Source organism: Sus scrofa, chromosome 4, assembly GCF_054392235.1.
Source record: "Sus scrofa isolate SSC_HxYL_T2T_F1_AM1 chromosome 4, Sscrofa_HxYL_maternal_Yorkshire_Landrace_v2.0, whole genome shotgun sequence".
Taxonomy (NCBI): domain Eukaryota; kingdom Metazoa; phylum Chordata; class Mammalia; order Artiodactyla; family Suidae; genus Sus; species Sus scrofa.
In genome coordinates, this window is record NC_139386.1 from 128,766,030 (window position 1) to 128,779,537 (window position 13,508).

General features: G+C 49.6%; 1 protein-coding gene across 5 annotated transcripts in view; it reads left to right on the forward strand.

The window, feature by feature from the left end:
* BCAR3 (BCAR3 adaptor protein, NSP family member) overlaps positions 1 to 13,508 on the forward strand; it is a 246,554-nt gene that overhangs the window by 14,832 nt on the left and 218,214 nt on the right. Inside the window, exon 1 of one of the 5 annotated variants that reach the window (XM_003125890.7) lies at positions 5,873 to 6,012. The exons of 3 other annotated variants lie outside the window; for them this stretch is intronic. The gene's annotated coding sequence lies outside the window, so the exon portion shown is untranslated. Of the gene's footprint in view, positions 1 to 5,872; positions 6,013 to 8,668; positions 9,762 to 13,508 lie in introns of those variants that run through there. One more of the 5 variants, XM_085023985.1, reaches the window with a different exon arrangement.

Consider the following 13,508-nt stretch of genomic DNA (forward strand, 5'->3'; position numbering starts at 1 on the left):
ATCCACAGCCAGAGAGCATCGCCCTGAGCCCTCTTCCCGCGTCTGCCCCCGGGGAGGAGAGCTTCTGGGGGTCCCCAGCACACGCCCCCAGGACTCAGGGCCTCGACTGAGCGGATCCTCCTCCGGAGGGGCCTCTGAAAAGCCCAGGGCCACGTGGGGGTTAGGTGTCCCGATCAACGGGGTGTCCTGTTTGTCAGGGAGGCCCAGCCAGCGGTGGCTGACTGGCGGGTGGGCCTGACCAGGTGTCTGTCCCAGAGCACTTCCTCCCACTTTCAGGAGAAAACTGGGCAGCAGGCATCAAAAGCCTTCATGAGTGGGTCCCTACCGGCTCTTCTGGACTCATCTTTGTCAACACCGCCCCCCCCCCCCCAGCCCCCGTCCCTTTCTCCTGCTGTTACAGGTTTCAAGTCCCCTCCAAGAAGATTACACCCAAGACCTCTGGCGAAACAAGGTTTCCCAGACCCTTTATCATCGCCCCACCCTCTCATCGTAACGCCCCTTCTCCCACGCTGAGCAACCTGACCTGCTTCTTCCTACTCCCTATGAGGGAAGGAATACGCCCACGCCTCACCCAGCTTCTATATAACTTGTTCGCCATGCAAATAAGGCATCCTGCCTGTGACCAATCAGCTCAAAGATGCCCCATACAGCGACCAACCAACACTCAGCCCTTATGCATACACGGGGGGCAGGGGCGGGAAGAATCAGATCCCCACGCAGATCTGCAGCATGGGGCTCTAAAAAACCAGTTGTAACGTGGGGGTGGGGAGTGCACCTTACTCATGGGAGGGTTCTCTCCCTCTCTCCCCTCCTCTCTCTGGAAATGTACTTTTTGCTTTAATAAACTTGTCTGTAACACACCCCTCACTTCAGTGCGCTGCTGCGCGGGCGGGGACTGGGAACCAAGGAGGCTGCAAGTCTATCGCAGCCACATCAGAGCATCACCATGGCCTGAACCTCATCCTTCTCTAAGGCCTCAGTGCTCTTGCCCACATTCCTGCCTTTTCCTCCAGACCACTCTTCCTCCATCACCTCTCCCCTTGAGCGCAGATTCCCAGCCTTCCTTAGCCCCCGCCTCCAGGGTGAATTAGAAGCTGCTGCCTTGCAAGTGGCTCAGTTATAGTGATAGAGCCAGGCTCTGAGAGCGGGCACAATATTTAAACTCTCGGAGTCTGATGGATTCTTCTATAAGGGGGCGTGATAATGGGGAAAATGGGTCTAGTAATAGTACGTCTTTGGGTTGTTGTAAAGATTACCAGGTGTGTAATGTGCTTAGCGTGATAACCAGCGCATCAGAAGTGCTCGGTAAATGCTCATTCTTGTCATTTGGTGATGATTATTATCAGGTCCCTCATGGAGAGTCTGGCCATCTGACAGTTGGGTGAAAGGTGATTCTGAGATACTTGATCATGCTGCAAAAGCCCCTAACATTTCACCACCCAGACTCTACACTGTGAGAGGTAGGCCTGGAATCTTCCAGGTGGGCCTTAGTGCAGGCAGACAGCGTGGTGGGTAGTGCAGGTGGGTTTGTTTTATTTTGTTTTCTTGCCGCCCCACACCATATGGAAGTCCTTGGGCCAGGGATCAAATCTGAACCACAGCTGCAGCAGCGCTGGATCCTTACCCCCCTGGGCCACAGCGGGAACTCTAACAGGTGTTTTCCAGCCTCCTTTATCACCGCTCTGACTCTGCATCTTGAGAATTGTCTGTCAAGAGGAAGTCAAGGCACCTGCTGCCCCCCACCCCCAGGATTTCACAGAGCTATTTCCTGGCCCTGCCCTTCCTGCTCATCTCCTAGGTGAGGTGGGAGGAGGCTGTGGGAGACCCCACCTCTCCTCTCTGACATCAAGAGATTCTGATACAAGAAGATCTGGGGGAGGCTTCAGGGAGGGGACAGAATCCCCCAGTCCAAACCCTTCAGCCCTGGAGGAAAACTCTCCAGGAGGCAAATGAAGCTTCAGTCAGGCTGTCAGGCCACTTACTGGTTTCTGCAGAGACTGAGGCCTTGCTGAATTCTGAGAACTTGAGTGTCTTCTTCAGCTCTCTGTGTGTGTGTCTGTTCTGGGTTTGGGGTCGACTCTCAAAAGACCTAGTGAAGTCACGGCATCTGTGGTGGGTGAAAAGATACTTGCATCCAGCAGCAGGAAGTAGTTAATGACCAGAAAAGAGCCAAGAGTAGGAAGCAACCTATGTCCAATATTATACTAGTTAAAAGCTGCCGGGCCTCAGTAACAGAGTGGGGGGTGCCCTGGAAAGGTGCACAAGGAATTTATATGCTATTGCGGAGACAAAGCAATAGCACATGAAAAATTAAATAGTGAGGTCAGTAGTATTGAGCGTATCATAAAGTGGCACGTGGTTATCGGGCAAAGCAGGGGCCCAAAGAACAAGTGCTTCACCCTAAAGGAGGGAGGGGTCTCTGAGACTTGGGGTGGATGGGGAAGCTTGGTGCAGGGAGCAAGCCTTCACTGGTCCTGGCAGAGTGGGAGAGCTGTGTAGGTGAACCAGGAGGTTAAGACACAGCAGGAGGCTGGGACAGGAGACCTGCTCAAGCAGAAAGTGCGGTGAAGCAAAGTGCTGCAGAGGTGCTGGACTGGGACGTGGAGGGAGGGTACACAGAGCTGATTATTAGCTACAGAACAGTACCTGGACTTGGGAGTGGTGGAGGATGGAGCCGAAGGGTGGAGTAGAGTCAACGTGGGGTGGGCTTTGAAAGCCAGGATGAAAATGTAACAGAGAACTTATGGATAGATGTTCATCTTGAACTGTGAAGCAACCCAAAGACAAGGAGGAGAAATAGGAGGGAAGTGAAAAATGGGCATCCTGCCAGAAAGGAGGAAGGGACCAAGGAATGCCTGAAGACCCTAATGGCTAAGGGCATAGGCTTTAGAGTCGGCCTGAGTTCAAGTTCCACCTCTGCTGATTCTGAGCCACGTGAAAGGCCAACTCACTTAACCTTTCTTCCGACTTATTTCCTCATTTGTACCGTGAGAAAACCATGACGACAAAACCTTTCATTAGGTAGCTGGGAGGTTAAACTAATGAGATAATATGATGACAAATATTAAGCCTTTAGCACAGTGCTCCGTAAGGGGCTGCTTTCAAGAGCCATGGAAGAGATCCACCAGGAATGCTTGGCTCTCAGCCCCAAGGCCTGGAAAGCAAGGCCAGACCATGCTGGCCTCGTCTGGGGTGACCCTTTATGGCCCCTGCTCTAGGGCCTGGTGCTCACTCTTCCCTCGAATATGCGAGTGCACCCTTGTATGCAAGGCTAAATAAATCTCTTACAGAAACAGGGCAGGAAGCTGAAGAGCTATAAGTCAGCAGGGATCCTGTTACCAGGATCGTGTTGGTTTCACAGGCTGTGGAGAGTCCAGGGAAACAGATGGCTGAGAAGTCAATGTTAGGGAATATAGTACAGGAAGGCATTGCTCTCCCAGGCTCAGGACAGACAAACTAGTGCTATTATCATAGCTGCTGCTGTTTCTGCTGCTTCTTCTTCTTCTTCTTCTTTTTTTTTTTTTTTGTTTCTTAATGTACTGTTTGCTCGCCTGCCCCTGAAGGCAGTTTCAGGACTTCAGCAAAATACAAGTTAGTACCTGTTTTAATAATTACGGCTAAGATAGTTTTGGAGATTTTGTTTTCTTCCGTCTTGATTTTTTTCGGTTGCACTCCCGAATGCTTCCGCCTTAGTTATGACGGTTGTTTTGAGATTGTCAATCAAGAGTTCAGTGGGCAACAGCTTAATGCCTTCATTATTGCCATCGGTTGCTGAATTTTTAAATAGAGTTTTAATTTCTAAAGGATTTTATTAATCAGTCGCCAATTAAAGCAAAGCTAGAAATTGCAGCATCCTTTCAAAGCAGGGCTTTGGGGATATGGACACAGAACACATGAAGAATTTTCCTGTCAATTATGGTAGAGTAATGGTGTAAATTAGTTCTTGGTGGGCTTCCACTATAGCTATTTTTGTAAAAAATGAGAAAAAGATAGCTTTATTGCTTTGCCAGGCAAAGAGGGCCATAGCAGGCTAATGCCTTAAAGACTATGCCCCCACTACAGCTCATTTTTTAATGTGCTTACCAAGTGCCAGGTGTGGCATTAGGTTCTGGGTATAAAGTGGTGAATAAGACATCCTAGTCCCTACACTCGTGGAATTTTCTAGTACACTTTCCCAGAGAGCATTCAGCCTTTTGCACAGCAGGCTGACTTCATTATTGATCCACTTGTTCTTGAGGAGTAGCGATGAATTTATGCATATGCTCCAGTCACATTCTTCCCGGGCAGCTTTGGTGTGTGGAATGTCCACAAGAATGAGGAAGAGGAGCAGGTGTGAATCAGACCAGTGTAAACCCAACACGGGTCCCGACCACGGCTCCTTAATCGGTTCTGTTCTTACCCACGCCTAACCAGCCGGAGACAAGCTCCCTAACCGAACCCTGTCAAATTGCATTCTAGAGTGCCTCCTTAGGAGTTCCCTTCGTGGCGCAGCAGTAGCAAACTCAACTAGTATCCATGAGGATGCGGGTTCAATCCCTGGCCTCTCTCAGTGGGTCAAGGGTCCAGGGTGGCCGTGAGGGGGTGCTGCAGGTTGCAGACGAGGCTGGGATCTGGTGTGACTGTGGCGCAGGTCGGCAGCTGTAGCTCCCATTTGACCCTTAGCCTGGGAGCTTCCACACACTGCAGGCACGCCACCCCCCCCCCCAAATCAAGTGCCTCCTTATTCATGTTTCTGATCCAAACATGTTTCCTATACATCTGCTGGTACATCACTGCACAAACGGTGCATATGCTTTTATGCCCTTTTCCGCTCCAAAGCACCGTGAAGCAGATGAGTCCAGCAGTGGTGTCTCTACACGGGTGAGAAGTGGGCTCCTCCAGTCCTGCGGATGAGGGGAAGCTGGCAGGCTGGTCCTTCACTCCGGCCCAGGCCTGCCCCCGCCCCGCCCCCAGCCCCACCCCCGCCAGTGCCTTCTGGCCTGAGTCCCACACTAACCCCGGCACTAGCTTTACAGAGTCTGTGCCCTTGGACCTCAGCCCGCACGGAGCCCGCGTCGGTGTGACTGACGCTTCTTCCTCTGAGCAGGTGCAGAACCCCACCACTGGCTTCTCAAGAACCCCGAGATGCCCCCAAGTAAGAAAACCCCACAGATGCTTCCGGGAATGGCTCCAGCTGAATATACTACAGATGCCTCTGCTCAAGAGTAAATTCCAGTAAGAAAAGAAACAACTATTTCATGCTGACAAATAGTTCTCTGCTTGAGCCACTTCGTTCTCGTAATTCTCTGAGCTTCTCCTTTGGGCCTGCACAACGAAGCTCCCTGGTCCTGGGAGAGCACTCAGTAACCATAAAGCTATAAAGAGGACGCTCCGGGCCACGTGGGAGGCAGAGTGGGGTCGAGTCACATGGAACAAGAAAAGCCTGCCTGGGAAGGCACGGGGATCTCGTTTCTGATGTAATCGCTGCTCTGCTTATCACTCAATGAAAGATAAGCCCTGCGGGGCAACTGGGCATTCTGCTCTCCATGGAGCTCCAGTGAGGAGCCTGGCGTATAGATGGTGCTCAATAAATGTTTATTGAAAGTAGGAAAGAAGGCAGGTAGATGGAAAGAAGTGGGGGGGGGGGGCGCACCTAAGCTTCTGAGAAGGACGCAAAGAAAATGTGGCAAGAGAGCTAAGGTCTGGGTAAGAGCAGGGTTTGCACAAGTCCCGGGGTTGGCGCAGGTGAAAACCCTATGCCTAAGTTGCTGAAAACACACGTGTCCCTGGGTTTCGGGAGATGGGAGACGTGGGCGGAAGGGCAGAGGTCAATTTTACCACCATCCGCCAGCCGGCTGAGCAGTGGAGCGCAGGCAACCCCAGTTGGTGCTGCGTAACCATCGGTGCCCAGAGCAGCGGAGATTCCCGCCCCCCCAGCATCTGGACCCCCAGGGCAGGAACACTGAAGGCCAGACCTCCCCGTGTGCCTTCACGGCGTGGCTCATGGGAACCTGCTGCTCTTGGAAACCTCAGGTAAGGAGGCAGCTCTGCCACGGCAGGCACACAGGGGGTACCCACGCGAGGCTTGGCAGGGTGTGGCCGCGAGTCCCGAAGGGCAGTTTTGGCACTCAGGGACCTGGGGGCTGGGCCCGCAGAGGGGTCCTAGAAGCACGTTTAGGCATTAGCTTAAAACACCGCCTGACTGCCTTTGTAGGACCGTTTCACACGAAACCATCTATAAGGGAAGCAGGGCAGGGACTGTCATCTTTTTTTTTTTTTTTTTATAGAAGAGGCAGTCGGGATTCAGTAAGGCTGAAAAACTTCCAAGGTCTCACAATAAATGCTCAGGGTTTAGACTTCAGGGCCTCTGGCCCTTTGTCAATCATAGCAGCGGAGGCACGGCAGCGGCAATGTTGAAAATGACCAGCAGAGGGCGGTCTTCACAAAGGCTGTGGCCCTATCCCGAGAGCCATCAAAGGGTCCCGGCTCTTGGGACAGACCCGCATCGTGGATCCCCTCAGGCTGAGAAGGATACAACCTCCTCTCCTGTGATTTTCCTGCCCCACGAAAGCTTCCCTAAATCTAAACCTGAAACACCAGATACACATAAATTCCAGGAACGGACTACCAAAAAGCTGGCTAGTGCCCTTCAAAAATGTCAAGGTCAAGAAAGGCTGGCTGAAGACCTGTTCCAAATTAAAGGAGCCTAAATAGACATGACAGCTAAATGAACACGTGACTGACCTTTGATGGGTTTAGATGATAGTATTCTGTCGATGTTGAGTTTCCTAAAGTTGGTCATTGTGCTCTTTTTATGTAAGAGAATCTCCTTGTTCATAGAAATATTTAGAGGCATGGAGTTCCCGTCGTGGCTCAGTGTTTAACAAACCCGACTACTAACCATAAGTTTGCTAGTAATCACGAGTTTTCGGGTTCGATCCCTGGCTCCGCTCAGCGGGTTAAGGATCTGGCGTTGCCGTGAGCTGTGGTGTAGGTTGCAGACGCTGCTTGGATCCTGTGTTGCTGTGGTGTGGGCCGGTGGCTACAGCTCCAATTCAACTCCTAGCCTGGAAACCTCCATATGCTGCAGGTGCCACCCTAAAAAGCAGGAAAAAAAAAAGTTAAGAAAAAAACACACCAATAGAATATTACAATAAAAGAAATGGAGCAAAGTATAAGTGATGGGGGAATCTGGGTAAAAGATATATGGAACCTCTTATGCTATACTTGCAATTTTTCTGTAACTTTGAAATTATATCTAAATTAAAAGTTAACAACAACAAGAGGCGGTCCTAGCTCTCCAGCAGTTGGGCCTTGGGGTAGCCACATCTGATTCCTGGCAGAGCCCTCCCTCACTGGGGGAGGCCTTTTCTCAGTGATAGTGGCTTCGGTCACTGTGAAGCCCTGACCTTTGCCCTGGGCTGGCCAGAGTGGCCCTGTACAAAGCTTCCTTGCTAACAGAACTGCCAACCGTCGATGGCTCAAACTAGCCTTTGCAGTCGATGTTTTGAGAAGAGTGATGGTAATTGGCATCTATAGAGAGAAGCGCAGTGGACCCAGCTGAGCGCCAAATGAAGCTGCGGGCCCCCGGGGGTGGGGTGGGGGGCACGCCGGGCCTGTGCAGCACAGAGAAGCAGCAGAATGTCAGTGGAGGAACCGCCACCTGGAGTCTTGTGAGGGATCCTTCCAGAAGGTGAGAATCCGAGGGAGCAGGGAAAAGTATAACAAGAATACAATGAGATTATTGTTAATAAATGCAATTCAAATACAGTAAGGAGCCGCCGCACAGAGGACATCCAGAAAGAGCCCGTGGGCACGAGGTAGCCTCGTGCTGTTGGGATCACCTGGAGGCTCCCTCTCCCACCACCCCAGGATTCTGATTCGTTTAGGCCTGGAATGGGGATGGAGCGTTGGCAGCGCTCACGGGCACCAGGCACTGCCTGGACCACACTTTTGAGTTGCAGTCAGGTAGTGAATCCCTGCGTCCTGCGCCCTTAGAGGAGTCGCGGCGGTGACAGACACGTGACGGCTTCAAGCAAGGTATCCTAAGTGGTCCAAAGCCACCACAGTCGCCTCTGGCTGGGCGACAGGGATTGGGGTGAGAGCGTAGTGTGGGTGAAATGCCACATGGATTGGTTCCAGAGGAGACGGGCTGGAGGAGGGCCTCCCGGGGGAAGGAGCTGCCCATCCGTGGGGTCCCTGGGGAATAAAGGGCCCAAAGACGGAGTGGGGGTGGGGAGGGGAGCTGAGAGCTGGGTCAGGAATTTGAACCGTGTTTGGAGCCAACGCGGAGGCTCTGACGGAGACGTGACCAGACGCGATGCTTTCAAAAGATTGGGCAGAGATACGGAGGGCCAACGGGGGAAATCTAGAGCCCTGAAACCAGAGAGGAGGTCTCGGCTGGAGGCTCCGAGAGAGATAAGGCCTGAGGTGAGGGCACGCAGCGTGTGGAAAACAAGGGAGTTTAAATGCTCTAGCTAAGCTGAGGGGTTGAGTTACACAAAGAATCCATTTGTTCTCTTAAGCGATTGGCCTAAAGTTAGCACTGCAACGGATTTGAAGCATTTACAATTGCAAATAATTTTTTTTTTTTTTAAAAGCTATACTAGATACATGGAAAGATGTAGACCACTGAAAATCAAGCGTGAGCCTCCGTGTGAACCCTTTGCATAGCTTTCTGGGCAGGAAGGGGCAGACGGAGTCCCGGATGTGCTGACGAATAGTTAACAACAGGCTGGGCGTGGAGGAGGGCCCCGATGGGTAGCTTGTCCATCTCCAAGCTTTCAAGTCCTCCCACGAGGTCTGATTTCAAGCTGCCAACAAGATGTCAAGCAGCTTGCGCATTTCCAAAGAATGCACCAGTTGGCGCTGGGCAGCGGGGTGAGCTGGCCCTGGTGCACTCCTGAAAAGAGGCCGAATGCCAGGAGGTGGATGGAGCCATTCGGCAAGAAGCGAGTGAGTCCCCACACAGCACTGGTCCCAGGACCCAGCCTGAAGCCCAGGGTGCTGATGGCTTTGAGCAGCTGCCTGGAGACCAGCGCTCTTCCCAGAGAAAGGCCGTGGGAGAGGTGGGGCTTGTTCCAGGGCCGCCAGTGCTGGGCTGATCATTGCATGTGACAGAGGAGAAGCTTAAAGGAATGAACGAGTCTCATACCAAGAGGAAGGACCGCCAGTTATGAGTCTCGGCTACTTGGCATCCCTGTGCTTACCTGCCCAAGCCTCGGTCTGTCGCCTTGAAAATATTAATCGTGTCCCCAGAGACATGCAGAGCCCAGAAGCAGTCACTGCTTGTCAGAGCTTCGCCCCAGCCTCCACTTCTCGCCGTCTCATGCTAAAGCATCAGCAGCGTCCCCCAACCTCACCGTGGGTTCCTGCTGGCCGCAGGACGGTCCTTCTGTGTCTCGAGACTCTCCCACACACGCTGGGCGGAGCCTGGAGGCCACGTTTGTCAATGGGCCACAGAGAGAAGGAGGGAGGGAGGCTGCCTCTGGTCCCGTGGGCTTTCTCACCCGGCCTCGGTCTCTCACTGCCCCGCCTACCCTTGGATTCCAGTATTTTTCTGATCATTTTTTCCTTCGGCTTGAAGCTGACATTCTGTTACCTGTGACCCAAAGACCTGAGACACCCTGACTATCTTTCCTTTAAAAATCGGGTGTAGACAAAAGGCTGGGAATCTGATGGGATTTTGACCTCAGGCAAATGACTTAAGCTCCTGGCTCTCAGTTTCTCATCTATAAAAGGAACAAATAAAGGAAAGGAATGGGGTGAATTCCAGCTCTCAGGTACAGCTCTGTTGTATATATCTTTTTTTTTTTTTTTTCGTCTTTTTTGCCTTTTCTAGGGCCGCTCCTGCGGCATACGGAGGTTCCCAGGCTAGGGGTGTAATCGGAGCTGTAGTCTAATCCGAGCTGTGCCTGCGATCTACACCACAGCTCACAGCAACGCCGGATCCTTAACCCACTGAGCAAGGCCAGGGATCGAACCCGCAATCTCATGGTTCCTAGTTGGATTCGTTAACCACTGAGCCACGATGGGAACTCCTGTTGTATGTATCTTTATCCAAATAGAGGTGTGTTATCGTGAAATGCCCACTCGATCTCATTCTTACAAATGAGTTTGAAGAGCAGAGATCATCCCATTTGCAGGGAGCTGAGTGACTCCCTAGCGAATACAGGCTGGGCACAAGAGACTGGTGAGAGGGAGCTAAGCCAGCTCAGATGTATGATTGTAGAGGGTCCTTGAACTTGTGCAGGACTGTGGAGCGCCACTGACAGTGGCGCTGGCATGTGGAAGGCTGCCGCTGCAGGTAGGGGAGACCTTTATAAATGTATTTCCAAATCAGGCATATCCACCTTGAATATTCCTGCTTGGAGACAGTGTGCCCTGTGCCCTACGAGAAACTTAAGGGGTTATTCTTCAAGTTATTTTTCAAATTATGCGTACAAAAACTAATTCATAAGGAAGATGTAGATATGTAGCAATTATAAAGAGACGACATCTGACACCTGTTTGGCTTACCGCCCCCTCACCTTTCCATGCCATCACGTACCGCATAGCCTTATAAAACTGCTTATCTCAGAAGTTCCTCATTAAAGATTTTAATTAGTAATATATGCAGATGATTGAAGATCAAAGAATACCTTATCATGGGAAACAAGGCACCTGCCCGTCATTTCCCACTCAGTCCTGCTCCCTGGAGACAAATTTTTGCTTAGAGGTGATGGGGGGGCTACCTCCAGAGTTCTAAATAAGATGCTGTTTATTAATTGAGCCACTTTGGTGCTTTCTGTGGATTGTCTTCTGTAGCAGACAAGACGTCAGTTCATTAATATCCCATGTTCCCTCCCCCCACTCTTCTAAATATAGTTGAATGACTATTTTCTGAGCTTAATGGCGTCTCCTCTTCAACTTCAAAGAACACAATTAAGCCCCCGTTTCCTGCTCCATCAGCTCTAGATGGGATCTCTTGATTCCGCTGGTCTTTGAGGACCGAGGACCAAGCGGCTCTCCTTCCTCCCCTCCCTCCACCTCCCAGCCTGTCAGCCTGTCCTTTGACGGGTCGTTCTGACATCCTTGTTCTTGTCCAGGTTTGTCTAAAGTGGAGTCTAAGAGTAGAAGACCAGAAAATAGTGTTTATTTTGTTTGGGTGGTAAACACAGTTCCCAGCAGAGCAGTGGTGAGCGAGGACTTGTCTTTCTTTATAGACCCAATGTCCCTACTCAATGTTTCTGGGACAAATTTCTTTTCTTTTCTTTTTTTTTTTAGTTCCACCAACCTCCTTTTTCTTAGCCTCATATCATGTTTTTCAAGCTTCCCACCATTATGCCATTTTTTCTATTAATTCTGTTTCTCTGCGTTTTACCGCCTCCCTAAAAACAAAACAAACAAAACAAGAAGCCTCTTGTTGCAGCGGGCTTGCTGCCCTGCGTCTGCAGTAGTGTTGCCATCACTGCAGTTGCCCTTTGCTGTTTTCAATGATCAATCACTCTTTTCAAGACCCTGGTAGCTTCCTCTCGTTTTGCTGGAACATGTCCTTGGGTCACTCTTGAGGATAAACTATACAGAAGGAAAATTTAACTTACTTGTATCCTGCAATGCCTTTATTCTGTGTTTCACTTGATTTTTAAGTTGGCTGTATAAAATTCTAGGTCGGATATCACATTCCCCAAAGTGGAATCTGTTTTTTCTTCTCTCTTGAATCTCGTAGCATTTGCTCTTTGTCCTTGTCTTGAGGGTTTTTCAGGGAGCATGTCTCTGTGTGAATCTTTTCTTTGTTTCTTTGGTATTTTATTTACCTTGATTTTAGCTTTTTAGATCTTCAAGTTGTGCTCTGGACATCTGGTTTAGGGAACGGACTCAGAAGGTCTTAGTTTTGCAGCCTTGAACCTTGGAAGCATCCTGTACTCTCCCGAACTAGTTAAACTTGGAACGGTGGTGAAGATCAATTTGTCATCCATGCATTCATTTACTTAAGAAGTATTTATTGGAGTTCCCATCGTGGTTCAGCAGTAATGAACCTGACTTATATCCATGAGGACATGGGTTTGATCCCTGGCCTTGCTCTGGCGTTGCTGTGAGCTGTGGTGTCGATCACAGACCCAGCTCAGATCCTGTGTTGCCGTGGCTATGGTGTAGGCCAGCAGCTGCAGCTCTGATTTGATTCCTAGCTTGGGAACCTCCATATGCCATGGGTGCAGCCCTAAAAAGCAAAAAAAAAAAAAAAAAAAAAAAAGAAAGAGAAGAAGTATTTATTGAAAACCTACTAGGTGTATGAACTTAGCAGCAAATATGGGCTTCAAACCCAGGTCTTCTCACGCCTAGTTCAGTGCTATTCCTGTCCATCACATCAAGCCCACCTCTTCCTCAAGGAGCCTATAGATCTGGATGTCACGATAGTAACAGCTAACATTGTGAACTAGGCACTGTTCTAACTTCATCACGTTATCCATATTAACTCCTTTAATTCTCAGTTCACGAGATAGGTTCTATTATCCTCATTTCACAGAAGTGACTGAGGCACAGAGAGGTAAAGTGATTTCCTCATGGCCACACAGCCAGTAAGTGCTAGAAGCAGGAATTGAAGCCAGGCATTCTGGTTCTAGAATCTAGGTGTGAATCTTTTCTTATTCGAGTACTGGGTCTCCACTGCACCTTAGTGATCAGAGACACATGCCATTTTTCATTTTGGAAAATTATTTACCACCTTTCTCTTATAACTTCCTTTATTTTTAACTTTTGCTCTTTTGGGAATTCCTGATATTTAGATCTCAAACCTCTAGAGCATCCCTTTATCTCTTTTGTCTTTTCTATCATATTTTGCATTTGTTTTAAAACCTTCTAATCTGTACTCAATTTCTTCAACCTCATCTTCTAACCTTACTATTATTATTACTTTGGCAAATGTATATTTTTATTTTTAATTTTAAAGAATGCTTTCTTGTTCTGTTCCTTTCTTAGAATACCCTTTTCTTGTTTTACCATGAGGATACCTTTTCCCAGTTGTCTCTGAGATTTTTAAGTGTGTGTTTGTTTACTCTGCTTCTGCTCCAAGAATGATCTGTTTTCCTCTAGCATCATGTTTGCTTATTGGTTTATTTTTTCTGTACTTTTCCCTTTGGCCAAGTTTCCTCCGTGTCTCTTTATTCTTGGTTTTTTATTTCTGTTCAAGATTGAGGCAACGGGGGCTGACGGGTAGTTTGAAAAGTGTGGGCAGAGCCTCTCAGGCTTCTCTCCAACAAAGAGGCTAGAAGCTAGTGTGTTGTCATTCTTATGCCTTTCTAGGTTCCTCTCTAGATTTCCGACTCCGTGTTGGCTAACCTGATTCTGCCAAGGGGGTCTGTACAATTTCTTCAGAAACGAGCTCTCTAATGCTCAACTTAGAGAAAATGGGACCCATCCAATGTCTACTCTGGGCAAACAGAGGTGTCGGCTGCTGCATGTAGAGAACTTCAGCGGTTTCCAGCCCATTTTCCATTCCTACTTTGCAGCATCCTTTGCATTTCCAGGCTGGGGCATCTCTATGTCTGGGC